The sequence below is a fragment of the Stenella coeruleoalba genome (assembly GCF_951394435.1).
Source record: "Stenella coeruleoalba genome assembly, chromosome: 12".
Taxonomy (NCBI): domain Eukaryota; kingdom Metazoa; phylum Chordata; class Mammalia; order Artiodactyla; family Delphinidae; genus Stenella; species Stenella coeruleoalba.
In genome coordinates, this window is record NC_137158.1 from 62,159,597 (window position 1) to 62,177,141 (window position 17,545).

General features: G+C 38.3%; 1 long non-coding RNA gene across 2 annotated transcripts in view; it reads right to left on the bottom strand.

The window, feature by feature from the left end:
* LOC307195601 overlaps positions 1-17,545 on the bottom strand; it is a 56,055-nt gene that overhangs the window by 13,275 nt on the left and 25,235 nt on the right. For both annotated transcript variants that reach the window (XR_013830890.1, XR_013830891.1), the window contains exon 3: positions 9,555-9,662. This is a non-coding gene — a long non-coding RNA (uncharacterized lncRNA). The remainder of the gene's footprint in view (positions 1-9,554; positions 9,663-17,545) is intronic.

The following is a 17,545-nucleotide window of genomic DNA, read 5'->3' on the forward strand; positions in this document are numbered from 1 at the left end:
AATCGCTGTGTACATCTCTTCTTCCCTTCGGGAAAATTCTTAAAAGTAGAATTTTGTATCAAGGGGAAAATTTTTAAGGCTTTTAAAATATATATTCCAAATTGTTCTCCAGAAAGTTGCATCTGTTTATATCTCTATCAGCAGTGAATAGAGTGCCTCTCAACACAGAACATTATCATTTTTAAATTTCGGATAATTTGATGGGAGAAAAATAATATCACATCGATTTTATTTGCATTTCTTTGATTATTAGAGACTGAACTCGTGATATTTATTAGCTATTTGCACATTTTCATTTGTCAATTAACTTCGATATCTTTATTCAATACTTTGGCATCTTCCTATTTTTGTTGTTGATTCATAAGAGCCTTTTATATAATGACGGTAATAGTCTGTTGTATATGCTGCAATATTATTCAATAACGTTTTGCTACTAAGAATAAATTTAAATTTTTTATAGACATACAACATTTCTAAAGTTTCTTTATGTTGTCAGATATAACAATCTTCCTTTTAAGGTTTCTTTGTTTTTTTGCCTTAGAAAGTTTATTTCCATAATAAGATGTTTTTAAAACCTGTGTTTTCTTTCAGTTGCTTCATTTTAGTGTATAACTATTTTATCCACTTTGATCTATTTTGGTGTGTGGTACTAAATGAGAACCTAGTAAGATTTTTATTCAAATAATTAAGCAATTGTCCTGACATCCTTTATTGAATGTTCTCTCTTCAAACTAATTTGTGATGTTATTGTTATATATACTAGGTGATCTTTTATGATTTATTTCTAGACTACCTTGATTCACTGGGCAGTCTATACCTCTATCAGCACCACACGGTTTAAAATATTATAGCTCTAGAATACAATTCAATATGTAGAAAGTCCCCCCTCAGCTCTTACAACTATTTTATTTTTTTCAAAAGGTTTTATTCCATTTTTTCCCATTTATTCTTCTAGATGATATCTGTTCTCTACTTTAAATTGGTCCTCTGGTGGATAGGAGATGCAAATAAGAGACTCAAAAAGCATATTAAGACAGGATAAGTTTATATTCACACCATATTTACAAGCTGAGCTAATGATTTTAAGGCTTTATGCTCCTTTATTGGGATATACACTAAATTAATTATTAATTATTGATATATACTAGAATTAGTTATTTATTACCCACAATAATACAGTTGAATAGTATGCCTTAATAAAAATATTACCAAAATTTCATTTTAGTTAATATCTTTGACTGCTTTCCACTTAAACTCTCTACCAGTGCTGTTAGAAAAAAGCCAAAGGGAAAGCTTCAGATTTTGTTTCATTTTTGTTGTTGTTTTTTGACCTTCTTTGGCAGATGTGACAACAAATCCCAAAACTGGCTGATGATACATCCAGAGACCCCTCAGGCCTGCATAATCCTCCTACTGGAAGGCAATGCCCGAGAAATCAGGAGCAGAAATTTTAAAGCCATCTGTCAAGTATTTATTTTACATTATTTTCTTTAGGATTAAAGAAATACAAAACATGAGAATAAGCTATAGAGCTTCGATTGCAAAATCACTGCTGTAATAAAATAAGAAAATATAAAATGAATAGAATCAGCTACTAGAGTCAACTAATCACACCCTCCACTAGGGAAGGAATCGCTCTATAACACCCCATGGCCAACGGATGATTTTGTTTTGCACGAACTTACTCTCAGCGACAGCTCTCTGACCAACCCCAGGACGTTGAAATAAAAACCTAAAAATAGAAATTAGAAACTACTCAAAGAAATAAATCCAAATTTGTTTAAAGGCAATTAACTTGGGATGCTCTGTGATCCCAAATAACAACTCCCAAAATAATTGCTAACATGTTTAGTGTTGCAATATTTGTTGTTCCACAGTAGAAGCTTGTGGATGAGAAGAAACTCGGCCATCACCATCAATACTAGCAAACAGATGGCAAGTAAGGCTCTGGACAATTCTCGGAATTCAAAGCCCAAGACAGAAGCCTCCTCTTGAGAAGTTGACAATCTAATTGAGTGGTCAGGGCACACACAAGCCTCACACAGCAACACGAGGTCACACGGAATCAACACCAAACAAGTATTCGAAGAAATAAATCATTCACTCTCTATGTTTTGTGAACAAATTCATTTGTGGTTCCAATTTACTTCCTACCCTTAATTCCCTTTTGCCTGAATGTTCTGACCTTTGTGTTTAATTAGCTTTGCTGAATTATATGCCTCTGATTCAGCCACTTTACTTCTTTTAGGGCAAGGTAAAGACACTGCTGAAGGAATCAATCGTAACGATGGAAGAACAGTTACAAACTGGGATACAAATAGCTCATCCACCGGGTTCCTATAAAATCCCCACACTGGCTCAGGGTCAAATCTTAAAGTCCAGCCTACTGCTAGGCTATCTTCCCAAAGTCATCCCTCACCAACATCAGACCCCTTAGCAGCATCATATTCGCTTGGCAAATATTAATCCCAACGCTCAAAATTCAGCTTCAAAAAGCTGCATTAAGACTGAAGCAGAGCTCTTTACACAAAAAATAAACCAGGCATCTCAAAACATTTAAAATCAAACAGATGAAAATGTTGCAATATGATTTTTTTTGGACCTCTACTGGGTCTAATTTGCTTTGGATTCACGATTTTTACGTTTTCTAAAGGATTTATATTTCTATGATGTATATGATATCCACACTGTTCCCAAATCGATATCAAATGAAAGGCTTCCCTTGCTACCTCGTCCCCAGCCTACCAAAATAGTGCTGTCTAATCAGGCATCTCTCTGCAGGAAACAGGCCTTCCTACGCAGGAAGCACAGGAAAGGGGACTGGAGACAGCCATCCCAGTGGCTTTTCTGCCAGAAAGGACAAAATGGCTCTCCTGGCAATTCCTGACTCAGGAAATCGCTGAATTAAGTAGTCAATCCACAAAGTAATTTAGCATGTCATCTGCTTCCTGGCAACAGATATTTGGAAGCATTTGTATTTTAATTCAACTCTGTCATCATCGGGGCTAGAACGCCTTCTCTCCGAGGACCTCAAGGTCAGAGATTTTCCTGCAGTTTCTACAGAGAAACTTCTTTTAGTTTCCTCCTCCTTTTTTCCAGGCCCTGGCAGTCTGGCCTCCCCTTTGATTTCTGTTGAGGTCAAGCGAACCCTTGTCTTCAGAGCTAAATATAAGTTGTGTGGGAGTGGGTGGAGACCCCCGCAGCTGTGGTGTGGAAAATACACTTGTGAGGTTGCAAAAGAGGGAAGGTATGAGGGCATGCCCAGGAGTCAAAGGAGCGTTGTTCCCTCTGGGGGACAGGGAATTGGACAAGAGGTCGGTAACATCCGTTCCGCTTGGTCATGGACTCTCTGTGTAATGCTGTACACATAATTTTGCTCCCTGTTCCTCCACTTCTCTGTTTTGGCAGTGAACTTAACCAAGTGCCAGTCATCTTCTTCCTTTGCAGCTGTTAGAGACAAGTAATGTCATAAAGCCATGGATACCCTGCATGTCACAAACCGATAGCCGAAACATGTGCATAGGGGACCTCAGGAGACATATGCTGTGGGTGACAAGAATCCTGCACATGGATAGAGCAGTTTCTTACAGCTGGTGAACACGTGTACCCACAAAGTAGCTAAAAGTGAAGCATAGAAAATATAAGCAGCAGGACCGTGTAATTCTTACTGTACACACACATCTGTAGATCTTTACCACTTGGGGAGAACGACGGCTAAATCCAGATGTGGATAACAAGGCGTCAGGAAGGTGATGATTTTTATCTGGGGCAGAGGTCGCTTTGCTCCTCTCTCGTCAGGGGCTCCCTATGGCTTCAGCAACCGGGCCCAGGAAAGTGTGTCCCAATGTCATAAATGGCAGAAAAGAGATTTCAACCAAATACCCAAGAAGCACTGGGTTTTGAGTCTCCTAGAGTTATGACCCATATCTTCCAGAAAAAGCTAAGCTGAGTCAGGTGAGACCTTCCACATACCTTATTGCCTTTGGCTCTCGCAGCAATTCAGTGAGGTCAGTAGAATTATCCCATTTTACAGATGATGAAAATAAGACTTAAAGAGCCTAAACTGTATATTCATAGTTCATCAATGCACTAAGGGGTGAAGGTGGGATTCTGAATCTGTCTGATCTCAAAGTCTGTTCTCTTTCCACTGTTTCATGCTGTCTTCCATACACTATTTCTATTATTCTCTATACACTTAAGCTCTTGAATTTGTAAAATGGGGATAATAGTATCTAACTTTGTGAAACTGCTACAAAGATCAAAAGAAATTACATATGTGAGAGCATTACACAGAAATGTAGAGCATTATTCCAATAGCAATTCCATGCAACAATGTTTATATCTCTTCTATACCTCCAGCTTTGTTATTACAAACACATGGGAAAAGTGTATACTGGGCCAGGAACATGGATCTTATTTGGCACATAACTGAAATATCATTTTGCATTTCATTGACTTTAATGAATTTACATATTTTAACCCAGTTCAACTAGATTTTGAAGTGTTGTATCTCAGAAGTTCTAACAGATATCCAATTCTACATGAATAATTCATTTACTTTTAGTTTATTGCTTCAAAGGTCTCATTTAAAAATCCACCTGTACTTAAACACTGTCACATTCTTTAAGGACAAACTTGCATAGAAATCATATTATGGCTAATTAAGTATGACTGCAAATTCATGGGCAACTATCAAAAACAGGAGCCTAATGAAATAGAGGGACTTCTCCTAGCCCTGATTTTCTTTCAATTTGCTGCAGTCATCACCTCCCTGTTAGGCAAGGAGCAGAAATACACATCACCAGACTTGCACCAACCTTCAGGAAACAGGAATAAAACATAAATTAAGATGGCTTATATATTATTATAAACAATTTGTTATTCAAATTCACAAAAGGGGATATCCATCAGGCAAACTATCCTAAAAAGCTTCCTATTAAGAAACAAATTCCAAAGTTTAACATTTGAAAACTACATAATTTGAATACATTTTTGAACCATCTAATGGAATATCAGATTGATTCCACATGTGCAGAGCTTGTAAATAGCTCAGTAATTCCTCCACTGTTTCCAGACACAAACTAATGGCCTCCTTTTCTTTCCCTGATAGAAAATTAGGCTTTTTTTTTTTCAGGGTCGGGGGAGATTGTGGGGAAGCAAGGACTATAATGGAAAAATGTAATTCATTCAGGACTTCAGGGCAGTATTAGAGATTATGTAAATCTTTTCTTCACAGAGTATGTGCCTGTGAAGAGAAAAGCCCCCCACAATTTCAGGGATCAGCACACAGCCATGTAACAAGCTAAATTTTTGTCTTGTTTTTTAAAATCTTTGAATTATATTGTGTGCATTTATAACTGATAGAAAAGAGTTGTTTCAGTGAGGGGCACTAAATAAATAGAAGAACAGGATTAGCCTTACATAAAAATACTTCCATATTCAGGAGTCATTCATTTCTCTCATTTTGAAACTCTTTAGTTGGAGAAATGCCAGATCATGAGACACGGGGGTCAGAACACCTGGATTTTTTTTTTAATAAATTTATTTTATTATTTTTGGCTGCGTTGGGTCTTCATTGCTGCACACGGGCTTTCTCTAGTTGCAGCGAGCGGGGGCTACTCTTTGCTGCGGTGCACGGACTTCTCATTGTGTGCAGAGCACGGGCTCTAGGCACGTGGGCTTCAGTAGTTGTGGCTCACAGGCTCTAGAGCACAGGCTTAGTAGTTGTGGCACACGGGCTTAGTTGCTCTGCAGCATGTGGGATCTTCCTGGAATAGGGCTCAAACCTGTGTCCCCTGCATTGGCAGGTGGATTCTTAACCACTGCGCCACCAGGGATCAAAACACCTGGATTTCAAAAAAAACAAAAAAAACAAACAAAAAAAAAACACCTGGATTTGATCCAGATTTTGTGATCTCGAAATCATCTTATGCCTTGGAGTCAATCCCAGAACACCTGGATTTGATCCAGATTTTGTGATCTCGAAATCATCTTATGCCTTGTAGTCAATCCCAGCATCACTTGCTCTGCCACGTGATTTCTAATGTACAATATCCTCCCATCCACACTCTGGGACCCCGAGATGATAGTGATTTTTACAGGGCTGTTGTGAAGATTAAGCAAGTAATGGCTAATATATTCTGTGTAGAACCATGCCAAGATGTGATACATGCAAAGGAAATACTCATTTTTGTTCTTGCTGTCGTTATTATTTAGATAATGGTTGCTAAATAATGGGACCTTCAGTTTCAACGCCAGTGCCATGTTACTTAAAATTTCATCAAAATAAAGCTAATTCTCCTGCCTACTCAAAAAGAACACACAAATATCTTTGAAATCTTTTCCATTTACTCTCTAGCATCTGAGCTCCTGTGTTATCATAAATCAGCTTAATTTCCTTTATTAAGAAAGGACAGGGATTTCCCTGGCGGGCCAGTGGTTAAGACTCCATGATTCCACTGCAGGGGACATAGGTTCGATCCCTGGTGAGGGAAATAAGATGCAGCATGCCTCAGGGCATGGCAAAAAAAAAGAAAGAAAGAAATGACAGAACACCTCCCCAGTGTGGAAACACCCCACCGTTTTCCGGGGCCTATGGATGGTGTCTTGGTACTGATTTCCTGTTCCATTTAAGAGGGAGCTTAGTAACTGTGAACCAGAGAGCATTCAGCCAGGCAGCAGGCACTCACAGCGTCCCTGAAGAGTTCCTAGTAGGGCCTGCTTTCCAGAGAGATCTGTGAGGGAGCCTTGCCTCAGCACTTTGAGTAGAAAGTTTAAGAAGTCAACCCTATAAAGCCCCTGAAGATGAAAGGAAGTGTTGACAAAGGACTACAGACATCCTCTCTGTCCTTCAGTGTCCTCTGGGCTTATGAAAGCACTTTCTACAACAGATACTTAAATATTATTCACACTATAAACAAAAATCTTTTGAAATTATTTTAACTAGATTTGGGTTTTTTTTTCCATCTTGGGATGGAAACAGAGAGATTCTGTTCAAAGAAATTATTGTTCCCCTTCAGAAGTCATAGGAAGTACAAGGTAACCTGACAGCCCTAGTCCCAGGAGTTTTCTAAGCTGCATTCCTTAGACCAGGTGCTTAGCATTAAGTTTTTCTGACACTGAACCAGGTGTTATTTCAGAAAAATAATTTTCAGTAGACAGAGACTGTTTCAGCAAGTTTCCTTGCTCAATCAAAATCCATTTCACACTACTCAACAATCTGAGAGACCAAAAATCTAAGCACCTGGTGTTTATAATAAAGATCTTACCCTGTGCCAGGCACTGTTCCAGGTGTTTTATTACATTAAATAATTTAATTCTCTGGGATCAGTCCTATGAGTGTTATTATTGTCCCATTTTACAGATGAGGATGAAATTCAGAGACATTAAATTACTTGCCCAGGATCACACATAGTACATAATGGAGCAAGTATTTAAACCCAAGAAGTCTGGCCCCAGAGTCCTCCATCTTAAGCACTCAATTATATTACCTTTTATTTTTCCCCAAATAAAAGCTAATGTCTTTAAATTTTAGGATATCACATAGCATACTTCCACTATAATAAAATTCTCAATACCTCACTTTAGAATGTAATTAAAGGTAATAATGTATCCCAGGAAATCAACTTACCAGTTTAATGAGCTGTGGTTCCAATATATTTCTGTGTATACATCACTTCAGTCAATCCGCAAGTGTTTATTTTCAGCAAATATGTCATCTATACCTATATAGATATATTCATACATATACAGCCTATATGACAGAGGACATTGCTCAGTCTATGCTTTTCTTTGTAATAAATACTTTTCTCTAGAGTAATCATTGGCATCAGTTACACAGGAGCATGTTCAAGGCCCTTTGTGCTGGCCTTCACAGAGGAGACAAAGTTATATGAGTTAACATTTATACCTCAGTCACCTTCGTCTTTAGAGTTTTCAGTGTTGTAAGTCAGTTTGAAACACAGTGCTGTCTATATACCAGGAAGTTATGTGGCTTAGTCTATAATGATTTTGCAGAAACCCAAAGTACCACAGACATCTGAATGAGTGTTGAACCAATGATTAATTTCCAACACATATTGGAAGATATTTATTGATGAACAGTTATAATCAAATGTTGGAAATAACCTGACTAGCTATTTATAGGCACCAAAGTCCCTCAGTCACTTCTGAGGTTAGGGCTTCCCTTTCAGTTGCTATAAACACAACTTCCTCCCAAGACTCTGTTTATACGTCTGCTTGTCAAGCCAGCGCCAGTCACTGGCGCTCCCGTTTTTACTGCCACTGCCCCCTCATCCTGTTTATAGAGCAGAGAGGGTGACCACGGATGCAGAATTATTTTAACTCATCAAAACCCTGGAGAAACTATAGCCAGTTTTGTTTTGTTTTAAGACGATTCATTCGTCAGTTGGAGCTTTAGCTTAATATTGCTTTTCCAAGAGTCAGTCACATAAAGTTCATCGGCCTGAGCAAACAAAGGTGAATAATTTAAGGCAAATCATACCAAAACTAAATACCTATAGTTACAATTTTCCTTGACTTCCTCAAGGGAAAATTTACACTACCAACTCAGGGCAAAGGATCTCTTTATTTTTAAGAATGAGTCTTGTTAGAATTGCCTTGGGAATTTTTTAAAAATAGGTAGATAGATAGATAGATAAGTAGTTAGATAGATATAGATAGATAGATAAGTAGTTAGATAGATATAGGTTGATAGATAAGTAGTTAGATAGATATAGATAGATAACTAGCTAGATACATATAGGTAGATAGATACAGATAGATAGATAAGTAGTTAGATATAGATAGATAGATAGATAACTAGTTAGATACATATAGATAGATATAGGTAGATAGACAGATAAGTAGATAGATATAGGTAGATAGATAACTAGTTAGATAGAGATGATAAGTAGATAGATAAGTAGTTAGACAGATATAGGTAGGTAGGTAGTCAGATAAGTAGTTAGTTAGATAGGTATAGGTAGATAGACAAGTAGATAGATAGATAAGTAGTTAGATAGATATAGGTAGGTAGATAGATAGACAGATAAGTAGTTAGATAGATATAGGTAGATAGATAGACAAGTGGATAGATAGATAAGTAGTTAGATAGATATAGGTAGATAGATAGATAGAGATAGATAAGTAGATAGATAGATATTTGAGCCCCACACCAATCAATTAAACCAGTTTCTTTTTTTAAAAGCTCCCCTTTGATTTTGTTGTGCAGCCAAGATTATGAACCACTGCTCAAAAGTCAGTATCCATGACAAACAAATGACCAAAGAAATGTTTTACATAGGATTGGATCAAAGAGATTCCTGCTAATTTTCACCCAAACCGTCCAAAGAGATTGGCATGAAATGGCCATACTGGTTGGGTACAGAAAGCAGTCCTCCGGAACAGAAGACCACACTGTGTCCTCGGATTCATTGTCCTCCTTTGACAGAGCCTCACTGTAACTTGGTCCCTTTAAGAATGGGACAAGCACACTAAGGGTTAGCGTCCAGAACCTTGTGAGCATAAAGAAGAAATTAGGTTTTGATCCTTACCGTGAGGTTCCAGTGAAAGGAGAGAACTGGGAGACTCCCTTGAAGTTCAGTGCAACTTCCTCCATAGATCAAAAGACAGCCTTGAAGAGAAGTTATATAATGCCTTCACTGTAAGAAAGAAAGGGGAGATCAGAGATTAAAGCTCAGAGGTCCTATCTCTTGGGATGCCTTCACCCACCCAGGGATCTTTGATAAAGATGTGATGCTGCTGAAAATCAATTCAATTTCACGTTGAGAAAGAGCAGAGCAGTCCCCGACAGCAGGAGCTGGCCTGGTGCTGACAGATAGGCTCTGGTGTTCCCCTATTGGATGGAAAGGATTTCAAAGAACATCTACACTAGGCAAGGCCACTCTGTAGCCATGATGGATGAGGACAGACACGAGACCACGATGTTTCAACACAACACCTTGAACGTTGTCCAAACAACAAAAATGAACCAAATCCACATGTCCTGACTAATATGAGTTCCGGCTGTGGATTTACTGATTACAGCTATAGGCGCAGTCTAGTCTCCCTTGCTTCTAGATTAGATCTATGATGATACCAATCACAGACAGTGTCCAATTCAGAGCAAAGCCCCACTTCCTCAAACCTTCACCCAAATCACCTAACACAAGCCCCAATTCTATCATTACTCATTTCTGCCACCATCCACAGTTCCCCATGAGGTGTGTTCTCTTTCACGACAACAAGCCATAAACAGATCTTGTTTACCTACAGGTGGATTCTTGGTGGTCTCTGCCAGGAAAGCATTGGCAATGTTTTCTTTAAGCATGTAGTACATGCCACTTCAAGAATAAAAGAAATGCAAGATAGGTCTTAGTATTCAAAGTGTTCAAGTGGGATAGGAAGACCTCTAGGGAATGGAACAGAACCACATGATCAAGGCTATGTGTGCACACTGGCAGAGAGGTGCCAGACCACTCTTGAAAATTGTCAGGAAGGTGAGAAATAAGCTTTGCTTTGAGAGAAGGACAGAATTAGAAGATGTAGAAGTCAGGCACACGGGCAATGGGATAACATTCCATACTGTTTCATGACTTAGGGACCCAAAAGTTTCATTCTTCTCTTGGTTCAACAATTTCATCTGTTAGCATTTTACCCCATACTTTCTTGAAGGTCAATAATTTGGAAGAAGAAAGGCACCTAATACATTTTAACTTTTCACATTTTCCTTCCGTGTTTTGAAGAAAGAAACAATGTCCAGTCCATTGTTGAGCCAAGTCCTAGAAGCACACGACAGGAGTAAAATAATGCCTGTGTTCTAAGATTGTACTAAATTCATGACACATAGAATTAAAAAAAAACAAAAAACAGCAACATGAAAATGTCTCTGTTGACATCAGCTGGGGAGATGCATACGGTGTGTTTGAAGATTATTCAGCTGAAAAGGAGAGTCTTTCAGTGAATCAGGCCAATATAATAACCCCACAACTAACTGCAGTTGTATGACAGTTTTGTTCCTTTTTCTCCCTCTGTGTTCCATTTCAGAGATTAATTGGTTTAGACGATCAGTCAAACAATACAACCCTGTGTTTCTCAAACAAATCACATCTGCATAGGATTTTATATATTCAGTCACCTCTTTATCCTTTCTGTAGTTCAGTGAGGTTTTTAAAAAAATTTTTAAGCTTTTTTTTTTCTTTCAAATGAAACTTCATGTGAGCTGTGATGCAAAAGAGAATAAAGGAAGAGTGCTATTGTTGAAGTGGGGTGGACCTGGGGAGACCCATAGTCACACTCTCCACCCCACCTCTGTGCCCTTGAAGGTCTCTGAGAAATTTCTAGAACTTCAAAGAACATGATTCTAAACAACTGCTCTGCTAAATCACCTCCACAGCTCTTGGCTGCTGCCTGTCAGTGATTGAAACTTGTGAACTGGCAGAAATTGAGACAGGAGAGAGGTGAACTGAGATCATTGGCATGTGAAGAGAACATACATGGCAGAGGCTCATTACCGGCTAGGGCACAGCTCAGCTGCCTTCAAAACTTCCTCCTACGGTGGAGCCACTAGAGAAAACAGTACGGAGGCTCCTTAAAAAACTAAACATAGAGCTACCATATAACCCAGCAATCCCACTCCTGGGCATACATCTGGAGAAAACTCTAATTCAAAAAGACACTTGCACCTCAATATTCACGGCAGCACTATTTACAAGACATGGAAGCAATGCAAGTGCCCATCAACAAATGAATGGATGAAGAAGATGTGGTATATTTATACAATGGAATATTATTCAGCCATAAAAAAGAATACAATAATGCCATTTGCAGCAACATGGATGGATCTAGATTATCATATTAAGTGAAGTAAGTCAGACAGAGAAAGACAAATGTCATATGATATCACTTTTATGTGGAATCTGAAAAAATGATACAAATGAACTTATTTACAAAACAGAAACAGACATAGAAACAAAAAGTTATGCTTACCAAGGGTTCTGGCAAGGAGAGGGAGTAAAAGGATGTGTGCTCACTCCCTCTTGTGAGAGCACTGGAATCACAACAAATTAATAACTAAGATCGCTGAAGAAATCAAAGAGGAAATCAAAAAATACCTAGAGACAAATGACAATGAAAACATGACAATCCAAAACCTATGGGATGCAGCAAAAGCAGTTCTAAGAGGGAAGTTTATAGCTACACAAGCCTACCTCAAGAAACAAGAAAAATCTCAAATAAACAGTCTAACTTTACACCTAAAGGAACTAGAGAAAGAAGAACAAACAAAACCCAAAGCTAGTAGAAGGAAAGAAATCATAAAGATCAGAGGAGAAATAAATTAAATAGAAAAAAAGAAAACAATAGCAAAGATCAATAAAACTAAAATCTGGTTCTTTGAGAAGATAAACAAAATTGAGAAACCTTTACCCAGACTCATCAAGAAAAAGAGAGAGAGGACTCAAATCAATAAAATTAGAAATGAAAAAGGAGAAGTTACAACAGATACCGCAGAAATACAAAGCATCATAAGAGACTATTACAAGCAACTCTATGCCAATAAAATGGACAACCTGGAAGAAATGGACAAATTCTTAGAAAGGTATAACCTTCCAAGACTGAACCAGGAAAAAACAGAAAATATGAACAGACCAACCACAAGTAATGAAATTGAAACTGTGATTAAAAATCTTCTAACAAGGCTTCCCTGGTGGCGCAGTGGTTGAGAGTCCGCCTGCCGATGCAGGGGACATGGGTTCGTGCCCCAGTCCGGGAAGATCCCACATGCCGCGGAGCAGCTAGGCCCGTGAGCCATGGCCGCTGAGCCTGCGCATCCAGAGCCTGTGCTCCACCACGGGACAGGCCACAACAGTGAGAGGCCCGCGTACTGCAAAAAAAAAAAAAAAAAAAAAAATCTTCTAACAAACAAATGTCCAGGACCAGATATCTTCACAGGTGAATTCTCTCAAATATTGAGAGAAGAGCTAAGATCCATCCTTCTCAAACTCTTCCCAAAAATTGCAGAGGAAGGAACACTACCAAACTCATTCTACAAGGCCACCATCACCCTGATTCCAAAACCAGACAAACACACTACAAAAAAAGAAAATTACAGACCAATATCACTGAGGACTATAGAGGCAAAAATCCTCAACAAAACACTAGCAAACAGAATCCAACAACACATTAAAAGGATCATACACCATGATCAAGTGGGATTTATACCAGGGATGCAAGGATTCTTCAGTATATGCAAATCAATCAATGTGATAAACCATATTAACAAACTGAAGAATTAAAACCATATGATCATCTCAATAGATGCAGAAAAAGCTTTTGACAAAATTCAACACCCAATTATGATACAAACTCTCCAGAAAGTGGGCAGAGAGGGAACCTACCTCAACATAATAAAGGCCATATATGACAAACCCACAGCAAACATCATTCTCAATGGTGAAAAAATGAAAGCATTTCCTCTAAGATCAGGAACAAGACAAGGATCTCCACTATCACCACTATTATTCAACATAGTTTTGGAAGTCCTAGCCATGGCAAACAGAGAAGAAAAAGAGATAAAAGGAATACAAATTGGAAAAGAAGTAAAACTGTCATCGTTTGCAGATGACATGATACTATACATAGAGAATCCTAAAGATGTCGCCAGAAAACTACTAGAGCAAATCAATGAATTTGGTAAAGTTGCAGGATACAAAATTAATGCACAGAAATCTCTTGCATTCCTATACACTAACAATGAAAGATCAGAAAGAGAAATTAAGGAAACAATCCCATTCACCACTGCAACAAAAAGACTAAAATACCAAGGAATAAACCTACCTAAGGAGGTAAAAGACATATGCTCAGAAAACTATAAGACACTGACGAAAGAAATCAAAGATGACACCAAACAGATGGAGAAATATATCATGTTCTTGGATTGGAAGAATCAATATTGTGAAAATGACTATACTACCCAAAGCAATCTACAGATTCAATGTAATCCTTATCAAATTACCAATGGCATTTTTTACAGAACTAGAACAAAAAAATCTTAAAACTTGTATGGAGAAACAAAAGACCCCGAACAGCCAAAGCAATCTTGAGGGAAAAAAACGGAGCTGGAGGAATCAGACTCCCTGACCTCACACTATACTACAAAACTACAGTAATCAAGACAATATGGTACTGGCACAAAAACAGAAATATAGATCAATGGAACAGGATAGAAAGCCCAGAGATAAACCCACACACCTATGGTCAACTAATCTATGACAAACGAGGCAAGGATATACAATGGAGAAAAGACAGTCTCTTCAATAAGTGGTGCTGGGAAAACTGGGCAGCTACATGTAAAAGAAGGAAATTAGAACACTCCCTAACACCATATACAAAAATAAACTCAAAATGGATTAAAGACCTAAATATAAAGCCAGACACTATAAAACTCTTAGAGGAAAACACAGGCAGAACACTCTATGACATAAATAACAGCAAGAACCTTTTTGACCCACCTCCTAGAGAAATGGAAATAAAAACAAAAATAAACAAATGGGACCTAATGAAACTTCAAAACTTTTGCACAGCAAAGGAAACCATAAACAAGACCAAAAGACAACCCTCAGAATGGGAGAAAAGATTTGCAAATGAAGCAACTGACAAACGATTAATCTCCAAAATACAGAAGCAGCTCATGCAGCTCAATAACAAAAAAACAAACAACCCAATCAAAAAATGCGCAGAAGACCTAAATAGACATTTCTCCAAAGAAGACATGCAGATGGCCAAGAGGCACATGAAAAGCTGCTCAACATCACTAATTATTAGAGAAATGCAAATCAAAACTACAATGAGGTATCACCTCACACCAGTTAGAATGGGCATCATCAGAAAATCTACATACAACAAATGCTGGAGAGGGTGTGGAGAAAAGGGAACCCTCTTGCACTGTTGGTGGGAATGTAAATTGATACAGCCACTATGGAGAACAGTATGGAGGTTCCTTAAAAAACTAAAAATAGAATTACCATCTGACCCAGCAATCCCACTACTGGGCATATACAAAGAGAACACCATAATTCAAAAAGACACATGCACCCCAATGTTCATTTCAGCACTATTTACAATAGCCAGGTCATGGAAGCAACCTAAATGCCTATCAACAGACGAATGGATAAAGAAGATGTGGTACATATCTACAATGGAATGTTACTCAGCCATAAAAAAGAATGAAATTGGGTCATTTGTAGAGACATGGATGGACCTAGAGACTGTCATACAGAGTGAAGTAAGTCAGGAAGAGAAAAACAAATATCATATATTAACACATATATGTGGAATCTAGAAAAATGGTACAGATGAACCTGTTCGCAAAGCAGAAATAGAGACACAGATATAGAGAACAAACATATGGACACCAGGGGGAAAAGCGGGGGTGGTGGTGGGGGTGGGATGAATTGGGAGATTGGGATTGACATGTATACACTGATATGTATAAAATGGATGACTAATAAGAACACGCTTTATAAAAAAAAAGTTATGATTACCAAAGGGGATGGGGAGGGGAGATAAATTAGGAGTTTGGGATTAATAGACGCAAACTATTAGATATAGAATGATAAACAACAAGTTCCTACTGTATAGAACAGGGAACTATATTCAATATTCTGTAATAAACCATAATGGAATAATATATGATGAAGAATATATATATATATATATATATAGGTGAATCACTTTGCTGTATACCAGAAACTAACACAACATTTTAAATCAACGATACTTCAATAAAAAATGAAAAAACACTTCCTCTGCATCCCCCACTGCCTCCTCTAAGGTATTGCTACACTTCCTCAGGTGCTTCCTAAGTGCTCTTTTCAGCCAGCTCTCGAAAGTCATCAGCCATTATCTCCTCTCCTGGCCCCTCCCATTACTTAAATCTCTATCCACTCAACCCTCCTTTCACTTCTGCAGCCTCAGCTGGGCACTGCTTTCCCCTCTGGTGGACACCACCCCAGTGGAATCATCCTTGCAGCCCAGCTCTGCAAACATATCAGCTAGGCATCACCTGTACATCCTTTCTTATGTTACTTCTGTTAGGATGGAACCAAGTCATACTGCCTCTGACTGCCATGCCTTATGGAGCCTTGAGTGAAACAAGTCTTGAAGAGCTCACTTCAAGTTAGAGTACCTTGTCATCTCTCTGGATGCAACTTCTAAAAGGAGTCTACTTCGGTTTAGGAAAGCCACCTATGTAGCAGACGTCACGTCATAGAACCTCCCTTTTCTCCTACCTCTCCTCTATTTGGCTCTGCTTGTTTCCTAGGTGACCATACATAGCCTCATGGTTCTAGAAACCATGCATGTCCTAATGATTCCTAAATGTATACCCCTAGCCTCAACCATATCCCTAAATCTAGATTCACACATCCAACTGACAATATGATATCCACCCTTGGATGTCAAATTTGTGCCTCAAACTTACATGCTTACAAATAAATATGTGTCTATATTCTGCTCTCCTCCCCAACCTCAGTGTTCCTCATTTCAGTAAATGATACCACCTTAGCACCTTAATGGAACTTAGAGCCTGTGACCCTGACTTAGAGAAAACTTGGATGACCACAGGTCAAGATGATTTGTTATGGCAATGTACCAAGCCAACTTTCATCTCAAGTTTTCCAGTAAAACCTAAAGTGAAGGAGTGTCCTACAGTGAAGCAGTACTACATGAAATTCCCTCCTAAAATAGTGTTGAGAGATTTACCCTCCTTTTTTTTTTTCTTCTTTTTTTGGGTAGGAGAATCTGAATGGTGTTATGAAGAGAATAATATATTTTAAAAAACAAAGTGTCTCCTTCTTCTCTAAAAATCATTGTTCTGCCAGGTCTGAAAAGCAAATGTGGAATTTACTTCAAATTGGTTGGTCCACCAACACCAAAAAAGTAAATAAATAAATAAAAATCACAATCATGTTCTAACGCACATTTATCTTCATCAGCACAATTTCAAGCCTAGGAGGATTATTTTGGCCCCAACAGCAAGAGCCGCAAATATCGTTTACAGAGAAAGAAACTGAGGCCTAAACAAGTTCAGTGTCCTCTCCAAACCGGAACAGCCAGTAAATGCCAGAGGCCGCCTTTGCACTCAGGCCTGGTGGCCCCAGTGACACGGCTTCCGGCCACTCTACAGCTCTATCACCTACTCGAGTCACATTTTCTTTGGTTCCCCTTTTGGTTTGAGCCACTTTGACTTGCACTTATTTAATCAGCTTTTACTTCTCAATCCCTTTGGGTAAACTATAGAAAATTGCTATTTCTCCTGTACTGTTTTTATTATATTTCTAATCCCCTTACAAGGATTTGGCTGGTTACAAGAAATTGGCAAGTTGCAAATAAATAAACTCCAGATGGAGTCCATATAACATGTATACTTCAAGTTATTTGTTCTACTACTACTAATAAAGGTCTAACAGTATACACTGGTTTAAAGGATTTAATGTCATGCCAAACTGAGACATTGTCTCTGCCAGTCTTATGGAAATTTCTATTT